This window comes from Grammomys surdaster, unplaced genomic scaffold (assembly GCF_004785775.1).
Source record: "Grammomys surdaster isolate TR1022 unplaced genomic scaffold, NIH_TR_1.0 255, whole genome shotgun sequence".
Lineage (NCBI taxonomy): Eukaryota > Metazoa > Chordata > Mammalia > Rodentia > Muridae > Grammomys > Grammomys surdaster.
The window spans coordinates 4,124,717-4,135,064 of record NW_021604696.1 but is presented as its reverse complement, the minus strand read 5'-3'; the positions used below and the strand labels follow the sequence as shown (position 1 = coordinate 4,135,064).

Below are 10,348 nucleotides of genomic sequence, written 5' to 3'. Positions count from 1 at the left end.
TATATATATAAATATATATGTGATATATATCACATATATATAAATATATATGTATCTTGCACATATACATATATGCATTCTTGTCAACAGAGGTTCATAAGCCTGTAATTCCTAGGCACTCAGAGCCTAGCAACCCTGCCATCCTCTGTGTGGCTATGCCTGGCTCCCAGTACAGAGTACGGGTTGTCATTGGCTGATGATCAGATGATAATGGCTGAAAGGACAGCTGCTTTCCATCTAAGCTTCCTTTCTTGGAGAGGAAGAGCTAAATTCTCTCTTCCTTTTAAAAGAACGTGATTGTTCTCATCCCACACCTGGCCTCTAGCTGCCGGCTCGTACCTTGCTAGAGCTCACAGATTCCAGTCTTCATGGTCTTTGACTAGTTCTCATCTGTTTCTTACATGAGCTAAAGAAAGTTTGATTTATAAGGATTGCAGGGTCTTAGGCTATCGCCTCTAGATCATTGAGCTGAATACCTAGGAGCCTTCTCCTGAAATTCTCAAAGCTGTCTGTCTCTAACAGAATATTTCTTATGCGTATGTTATAACAAATGATGTCATACAATGTTGCTTAGAAAGAGGGTCAATGGTTCTTTTGCCCTCTTGCTCCCATCAGCAGATGTTTTGAAATGTCTAGAGATCTTTTGGGTTTTACACCTGGGTACCACTCCTGGCATCTCACGGCCAACAGTGCCACTGAACAGCCTGAAATTCACAGGAAAATCTCTCAACCCTCATCCTACCCAGTGAAGATCCACTCACATCACCACTGAAGTTAAGAAACCCTAGTCCAATGTGATTTTATTATTTTGGAAACAGTGACACTAAAACCTGAAGAACTTGGAATGAATCGCCACAGCCATATGACCAGGGACCAGCAGACAGCAGTAGTACCGGGTTTTTCTTTTTGTATTAGTCTATTTCAATTACTGTAACTGTTCTGGGGTACCCACCAAAACCTCAACTATACTGGTATTCAGGATCCCAGTGTAGCCCCAAGCCTTTCTTGAGGTGAGCTGTTAAGCACAAAGCCTTGTCCTGAGTTGACAGGCTTCAGTTAACAAGAAGCAGAACTACAGAAGCCAAAAGGCAAGGTTAGTACATTAAGAGACTTTCCCAGAACTACTTTGATGGATTAGATCTTCATTTTCATATTGGCAGGTGGCGCTGTCTACATGCTCAGTTATACAGGCTGAATGGTCCATCTATCATGGAGTCAGTTGTGCTAAAATCATGGGGATACTGAATGGTATTTCCGTCTTGGAGTCAGTTGTGCTAAGGTCTTGGTGGGCTAAAGTCTGGGATCCTGTTACAGTAAGAATAATGCGTAGGGACTGAAGTGCACAAGGAGTTCTCTTCAGCTCATGATTTTATAAGATGATATTCTAAAATCTGTGTGCTATGTGTGCACTTTGGTTGGGACCTCACAGTGGAGGTTGCTTCAGTAGTGGGAGCACACTTCAGTAGTGGGAGCACATACAACACAGGAAACCAGAGATCCAGGACTAGACTCTTCTCAAACAGCCCATTCATGCAATACTGAACAGTGGGTCCCTTCCAAGAGTGGTGACCACAATGGCTTAACCTCCCTCCAGTAAGCCCCACCTCAGGAAGGTTCCACCACCCCCACCCAGTGAGAAAACAGCAGCATGGGCAACATTGTGTAACAAACTGTAGCACGGAACTCTCTTGAAAAACAGAGCCCATAGGATGTGTATAAATAGTATCTAAATGTAGAGAGAGCAGGGGAGGAGAGAGCCTCTTGAGATATGTGTTCATTCAGTAGGAATGGCAAGCTGGAAATGCAGGCTGGCCAGGTACAGGCCGGAGAAGACTGGATGCTGGAGTCAGTGCTGAAAGTCGTCTAGAGGCAATATTTCTTCTTCCTCAAAGGACTTCACTCTTTAAGGTTTGCAACTGTTTGGAAAGAGGCCACACACATATAGTAGGAGATATTCTGTTTCACTCAAGCAATGATTTTAAAAAGTTAAAATACACTCAAGGAAGCACCTAAGCAGAAATTTAACAGATATTAGGTATGCTGTGGCTGATGCATAAAATCACCCATCACAACTATTGATGTGGAGACAGGGTATTTGGTTGGAAAATCTGTTCTGTCAACTTTGGAAAGCCACTTGATTTCATGAACCTCAACTTTTTCTGTGTTTTAAAATGTTAATTTTGTGATGAGCATACAAAGAAATGAGTCTTAATTGTGACATTTTCATACCAGTGTTCTTAGCTCTTCACCGTCTTTCCACCTAGCCCCTCCCAGCATCCTGCTGTGCCCCCCTTTACCCCACAAACACTCTCCTTCCTGCTTTAGTGACACATATTCTATTACCCTCTCATTCTCTACCTCTTTCCAAGTCTACCTCCCAGATTACAGTACCCTATCTCCATGTCCCACATAAACATGCACATCTGTGAATTTAGATCTGGATTCTGCATAAAAACAAGCACTGCCTTTCACGTCTCTTATTTTGTAAATCATAATGATCTCCAGTTTCAGTTTTTCTGCCAGTGCCACAGGTTCACTCTTCTTTCCAGCTGAACAGAGCTTACATATGTGTACAACAATTGCCGGGCGGTGGTGGCACACGCCTTTAATCCCAGCACTTGGGAGGCAGAGGCAGGCAGATTTCTGAGTTCGAGGCCAGCCTGGTCTACAGAGTGAGTTCCAGGACAGCCAGGACTACATAGAGAAACCCTGTCTCGAAAAAACCAAACCAAACCAAAACAAAACAAAAGCAAAACAAAACAAAACATATGTGTACAACATTTTATTTATCAAGACACCTGCTGATGGCCACCTAGGCTGCCTCCATGTTGTAACTATTGCAAATAGTTCAACCACACAAAAGATGTACAAGTCCCTCCATGGAGTGCTAACTTAGAATCCTTCAGGTGCATTCCCAGAGCTGCTGTAGCTGGAACAGACAGGTGTTCTACATTTTAGCTTTTGTGGACTCTTCATGCTGCTTTCCGTAATGGCAGCAGTTCACACTCCCACCATCAGGGGCAGAGTTCCCTGTTCCCAACATCCCTACCAGCCTTTGTGGTTATTTGTCTTCTTGGTTAGAACCATTTGACTAGTGATCTTTGACTAGCAATGGTGTCAAAAACATGCATTGGAAAACAGAGCATCTCTTCAACAGATGGTGCTTTGAGGTGGAATATTGAAACAGTTTGAGGATATTGTTCCGTTGCTTTTGCTTTTGTTTTCTGATGCAAGACATGATGTAGACCTAGCTAGCCTCAAACTTAGGGTATAGTCAGGCATCACCTTGAACTTCTGATGCTCTTGGTGCTAGCTCTCTATCAGGTGGATAACTGGTAAAAATCTTTTCCCATCCTGTAGTCTGCTACTTTGTCCCAGTGATGGTGTCCTTTGGCATACAGAAGCCTCTCAGACTCATGAAGTCCCATTTATTAAATGTTATCTGTTCTTAGTGCCTGTGCTAATAGTGTTCTGTTCATAAAATTTTTTCCATTGCCAATGAGTTCAAGGCTATTTCTCACTTTCTCTTCTATCAGGTCCAGTGTGTCTGGTTGTATGTCAAGGTCTTTGATCTACTTGGACTTGAGTTTTGTGTAGGGTGATAAATACGGATCTATTTGCTTTCCTTTGTACACAGACATCCAGTTAGACCAGCACCACTTGTTGAAGATGCTGTCTTTTACTCAGTTTGCATTTCTGGCTTTATCAAAATAGCATATCATTGGCGTGTGGGTGTATTTATAGGTCTTCAATTCTATTGATCAATGTATCTGTCTTTATGTAAGTATTACGATGTTTTTATTACTATGGCTTTGTAGTACAATTTGAGATTGGGGGTAGTTGTGCCTCCAGCAGCCCTTTTATCATTTAGGATTGTTTTAGTTATCCTGTTCTCTCTCTCTCTCTCTCTCTCTCTCTCTCTCTCTCTCTCTCTCTCTCTCTCTGTGTGTGTGTGTGTGTGTGTGTGTGTGTGTGTGTGTCTGTTTCCATATGAAGCTGAAAATTGTACTTTCAAGTTCTGTGTAGAGTTGTGTTTGAATTTTGGTGGAGAATTGTTGCAGGAACCTTTCCTGCCCATTGTATTTACAATAGAGCTCTTTGATTGGGCAGTAGAAGAGAGAGGTGGGGTGAGGAGTTGGGAGGAGGAAGAAAGGAGAAAGAAGAGGGAGGAGAAGGGGAAGGAGAGGAAAAATGGTGGGAGACATCTGTGTCTCTAGGAGTCTCGGGTAGTGAAACCATGTCAAAAGGTTAGATATTGGGTAGCAATTCCAATTGTGTGGGCATCTTGTGTATTGAGTATTTGCTGATATATAATCCATTGGATAATCTTTAAGCATTAAGAGTCTCATTTCTACCGGGTACTAGAATTGTTATATCTACTGCATGGGGGTGGTGGTATTGGGGCATGGACTCCATGGAGATGATTGGCAGAGGCAACAGCCATGCCAACTTTTCGTGGATCCCAGGCCAGCACTCCTGGCAAGCTGGTGCCACTGTTAGAATGGGAACTTAGAGCAGGAACTTGGCAGCGGCCAGGGAGCTAGCCAAGCCACTTTTTCAAATACTTCCCGCTACAGAGAATGTATTGAATCTGTAGATTGCTTTAAGTGGGATAGCCATTTGCACAATATTATTCCTACTGATCAAGGAGCATGTAAGATCTTTCCATTTTCTGGTATCTCCTTTAATATCTTTTTTGGTGTCTTTCTTTTTTTAATCATAAAGACTTTTTTTTTAAAGATTTATTTATTTATTTATGAATATACTGTAGCTGTCTTCAGACACACCAGAAGAGGGCATCCAATCTCATTATGGATGGTTGTGAGCCACCATGTGGTTGCTGGGATTTGAACTCAGGACCCCTGGAAGAGCAGTCAGTGCTCTTAACCGCTGAGCCATCTCTCCAGCCCTCATAAAGACTTTTAATCAAGTCTTTTGCTTGCTTGAATAAAGTTACTCTATGATATTCTGTATTCTTAAGGCTATTGTGAAAGGTGTTTCCCTGATTTCATTCTCTGTCATTTGTATACAGGAAAGCTACTGCTTTTTCTGTGTTAATTTGGCAGGGTTGGGTGGGAACCTGGTTTTGAAACCAGGTTTTTCTATGTAGCCCTGTATGTCCTGGAACTCATTCTCTAGGCCAAGCTGGCCTTGAATGCACAGGGCTTCTATTGCCTCTGCTTCCCAAGTCCTGGTATTGTGTACTAATTTTGTATCTTGCTAATTTGCTGAAAACATTTGTCAGCTATAGGAGTTTCCGTTTTAGGGCTGTTTAAGTATACTAACATATCATTTGCAAATAAAGATATTTTGATTTCTTCCTTACCTATCTGTATCCCATGGATCTTTTCCAGTTATCTTATTGGTCTAACCAAGACTCCACTACTTTATAGAATAGGTATGGAGAGAGTAGCCAACCTTGTCTTGTTCCTGATTTTAATAGAATTGCTTTGAGTTTCTCTCCATTTAAGTTGGTGTTTGCTATAGGCTTGATGTAAACTGCCTTTATTATGCTGAGCTATGGCCCTTGTATCCCTAGTTTCTCCAGAACTTTTATCATGAATGGGTGTTGGATTTTGTCACGGGCCCTTTCTTCATCTAATGACATGTTTATGTGGTCTTTGTTTTTCCATCTGTTTATATGATGGATTACATTTACCAGTTCATGTATGTTGAACTACTCCCACATCTCTGGGATGAAGCCTGGAATGAGCATGGTGGATCCTTTTTTGATGTGTTTTTGAATTCCATTTTTGCAGGTATTTTATTGAGAATGTCTGTGTCCATGTTCATAAGGGAAATTGGTCTGTAATTCTCTTTCTTCGTTGGGTCTTTATGTGGTTTGGGTATCAGAGTATTTATGGCCTCATAAGAAGAATTTGTTTTTGTTCCTTCGATTTCTATTTTTTTGATTAATTTGAGGAGTATTGGGGTTAACTCTTCTTTGAAAGTCTAATAGAATTCTGCACTAAAACTATCTGGCCCTAGACCTTTTTTGTTTAAGAGACTTTTAATGACTGCTTCTATTTCCCTGGAAGTTTTAGATCTGTTTAAACTGATATCTAATCCTGATTTAACTTAGGTAGGTGGTAGAGGGAGAAAATTCTCCATTTCTTTTAGATTTTCAAATTTGGTGAAGTACAGATTTTTAAAGTATGTTCTTACAACTCTCTGGACTTCCTCAGTGCCTGTTATGTTTCCCTCATCTGTCTCTAATTTTGTAAATTTGGATATGGGTTTGTCAATATTCTTGAGTTCCTCAAAGAACTAACTTTGTGTCATTGATTCTTGCCTTTTTTTTTTATCATCTTGATTTCATCCCTGAGTTTTCATATCTCTGTCTACTTCTCTTGGCTGTGATTTCTTCTTTTTGTTTTGGAGCTTGTGGATGTGCTGTTAAGGGACTAGTATGAGGTCTCTCCTTTTAATATAGATACTTGCTGCAATGACCAGACCTCTTAGAACTGCCTTCATTGTGTTTTAGTTTTGTCTTAATTTCCGTCTTGACCCATTTTTCATTCAATTGAGAGTTGTTTAGTTTTCATGAGTTCATAAGCTTTCTGTTGTTTCTGTTGTTCTTCAGCTTTCTTCCAGTAGTGGTTGATAAGATGAAGGCTGTTATTTCAATGTTCTTGTATCTATTGAGACTTGCTTTGTGTCCAAATATGTGGCCAATTCTGGAGTAAATTCCAAGAGCTACTAAGAAGAGGGTAAATTATTTTGTGTTTGGGTGAAATATTCTATCAGTATCTGTTAGGTCTGTTTGGTTTATGGTGTTAGTTGGCTTCAGCATTTCTCTGTTTAGTTTTTTTCTGCATAACCTGTGCATTGTTGAGCATGGAGTGTTGATGTCTCCCACTCTCACTCTGTCAGGATCAATACATGATTTAAGCTGCAGTAGTGTCTCTTTTTATGAACATGGATGCCCTGTGTTCAGTGCACAGATATTAAGAATTGAAATACTCCCTTGGTGGATTTCTCCTTTGATCAGTATGTTGTGTCCTTCCCCATCTTCTCTGGTTAGTTTTGTTTTGAAGTTTTATTTTGTTACATATTAAAATGGCTACACCAGCTTCCTTCCTGGGTTCATTTACTTGGAATATCTTTTTCAAATCTTTATCCAATGTTTATCCTTGAAGTTTGGGTGTGTTTCTCTTGGATGAGGAAGAAAGATGAATTCTGTTGTCATATCCATTCTGTTAATATACCTACTTATTAGGGAATTGGGACCATTGATATAAAAATATGTCAATGACCAATGATTGTTGATTTTTCTGTTGTTCAAATAGGCTATTTTAAGACAGCCTTTTATGTTGGAATATTCAGGGCCTGCTGTGGTGGGATTGTTGGGCTATAGGGAAGACATAGTGTCCTGGCTATAATTGATTGTCTTTTTACACTGGAGTCTAGCCATCTGGGTTTGTGATGATTGTAATTCTAGGTGATGCTATTTGGTCTTGTCTTTGTTGAGTGGGCGTTATGTTTCTTGGTTTCTGAGACCTTTTCTGGTCGTAGGAGAGTGTGTGATGGTTGTGGGTTGCCTGATAGGGCATGCTTCTGAGATCCTGCGGGTGTAGCCTCTGGGGACTCTGACTAGAATGCGTTTCTTATATTGAGAGCTGACATTAAAGGTAGTTGTAATCCACTTGAGGTGCCGGAGTAGTCAGGCCCCACCCTTAAGACCCCAAGCTCACCAATCCCTACCCTGGAAAACACTGCCCCCAAGAAACCCTATCTATAGAAAGTCTGAGTTCAGCTCAGTTCTTTGCTGCTTCTTCCAGAGCAGAGGCAGCCTCCTCCCCCCAACCCTCCCACCGCCTCCCGTCTTGTGTCTTTCCCAATAAATCTCTTGTGTGTGTGAGGTTTGACATACAGTGTGACTGTGGTATTCCTCGCTCTAGATTTCCAGGATTCCTTTCCCTTCAAAGCTGTAACACTTGCATTGGGAAAACCTTTTTTCCCTCAGAGCTGTAACACTTACAATGGAATAGAAGCGCTCTGAGGAAAACCAGCCGTTCCACTAGGATCGACTTAGTCCCCTGGGAATGGGGGCAGAGGAGGAGGAGAGGCCACGGGAGTCTGCTACAGAACTGGGAATTAGACTTGGGGGTTGATATGGAGAAGGAGAATAAAGATCTGAAGTTGGTCTACCAGCTTCTCAGGCAGAGGTCAGCGGGTTCCCACGGAGTGCCTGGGGGAGCTGGAGGCTGATGCTGTGAGATAGCCTGTAGGAGAAGGTCTGTGCGATCTGCTGGAGATGGGAGAGAGAGCAAGGGAGGCCACAGCAGATGGTCTGCTACAGAGCTGGGAATGAGACTGGGGAATTGGATTTGGAGGAGGAGAAGGGAAGGGAAGCTTTGAAGGTCACCTCCCTGCTTCTCTCTCTTCTGGGTTTTGGGTGAGGTAAACCAGGTTTGAGGAACTGCTAACCAATAAGCAACCAATAAACACCACTGAAGAATGTTATACAGACAGTTGATAATTTTTCAAATGCTTGATTGACGTGGGGTAGGGGCATTTTACCTTGCTTTAAAATTTAGCTAATAAAATTAATTGCTTCAAATAAAAAATTTGAAAATAAAAAAATAAAAATTAATTAAAGTTAGTAAATAAAATAAAAATGGTCTCAAATAAAAAATTAATATAAAATACTTCAACTGTTTTTATGCCGGGATTCCTCTAAATTACAAAGCAATTTGTGGGACATCTTAATAGCAATAGTTCTTTCCTTTTATATAAATTTGCACCTCTTAGAAGTCTGCTTTTCTATTTTACAGGTATCTTAAAATAAAACATGCTTGGTTTTACGTCAACCATTGGATTTTGCTGGAGAACCTGAGGCACATCAAGGACCGGCTGTAGTAGCCATGGCTTTCCTGGGGGAGCAACAGACCGGCTGAAGAAGCTGCATGCAGAGTTCATCCTGATTAACAGTGATGCATCAAACCAGGGCATGTCTGTCACACAAGCATGCGACACGGTTTCTTTGGAAATATGCATCTTTCACTTACGATGATATCAGCTCTTATCATAGCAACAAAAACATCCACACTGCAGATCAGTCTTTGTCTTCAACAAACAATTCAAATTATTGCTATCAGTGACATCCCGTTATGATTTTTATTTGGTGGGGAGGGGCTTCAGCAAGCACGTGTTTGGTAAAAATACGATTGAAATAATACATGTCTTCCAATACAAAAGGAATAGAGCACGCCTAAGCGACGATAACCGTGTCTAACCAAGTGATGATCACTTAACGTTAAGGCAACTGAGTTATTGTGTGATCTAAACACGTGTGAAATAAGATTATGGAAAAAACAACAAAAATATAAATGTCTTTTCCTCATGCAACTATTCCCAACACACTCCTGAAAGTCTAAACTCCCATTTTTGTTTGTTAATCCCATGCACTGATTTTTATAATAGTCTCCTAGTCTGTGAGGAAGACACATCCCTCAATAGCCATTGTCCAGAACACACTAGATTCAGATGTGTAATAGTAAACATATCACCTGAAGTGCACGGAGGACATGACATCATGCCTGATCAACTGTGATGTTAAACTGCTTATTTTTAACCTGTTTGTTTCCACTGTAGCAGAAGAAAAATTAACTGGAAAAAAATTATTACCAGTTTAATAATGGCATGGAAAATGCCATTTTGTAAATCAACAGAAAGTAAAATATTCTTCAAAAACTTTTCACTTGATAAAAGATCCCCTGACAACTTTGCAATTAGAAGCTATGCCTTTCTCTTTTTCTCTCCCTCCTTCCTTTCTCCTCCAAGACAGGATTTCTCTGTGTAGCCCTGGTTATCCTGGAACTCACTCTGTAGACCAGGCTGACCTCACACTCAGAGATCTACTTGCCCCTGCCTCCAAAGTTCTGGGATTAGTGGTGTGTGTCACCACTGCCCAGTGAAGCTATGCTTCTTGAGTGCGTAAAGTGACGTTGAAACTTGGAAAGGGGGATTTCTAAAGTGCAGTGCAGTGGACCCAGGGATTCCTCTGTAAAGGCTACGTGATATAACAGTGCAATTGTACAAAATACATACTCACGATGAAGTAAATTATGTAACATTTGCTACTTTTAATTAAATAAAATTTAACTCCATTGAAAACTAATGTGCTTTCTTATTGTTCATTTTGTTTCATAATGTATTCTATTCATGGCAAAAAAAATTTTTTTTTCTAGGTAGTGGCTTCTTCAACACATTGAAACATTCACTTCTTCATCAAGAGTCTCTCCTGACCTCTTATGGTGCCAAGCCTCAGCTGCCTTCCATGACACTGTGGGGAGCAGAGGAAGCTGTGAGTGTGTAAGGAGTGTGTGAGTCCTGAGTGTGTAAG

The 10,348-nt window shown here is 40.8% G+C and overlaps 1 protein-coding gene across 1 annotated transcript in view; it reads left to right on the top strand.

Moving 5' to 3' along the window:
* Bend6 (BEN domain containing 6) overlaps positions 1-10,123 on the top strand; it is a 67,734-nt gene extending 57,611 nt beyond the window's left edge. The window contains exon 7 of the mRNA XM_028775476.1: positions 8,778-10,123. The gene's annotated coding sequence lies outside the window, so the exon portion shown is untranslated. The remainder of the gene's footprint in view (positions 1-8,777) is intronic.
* Positions 10,124-10,348: the final 225 nt, after the last annotated feature.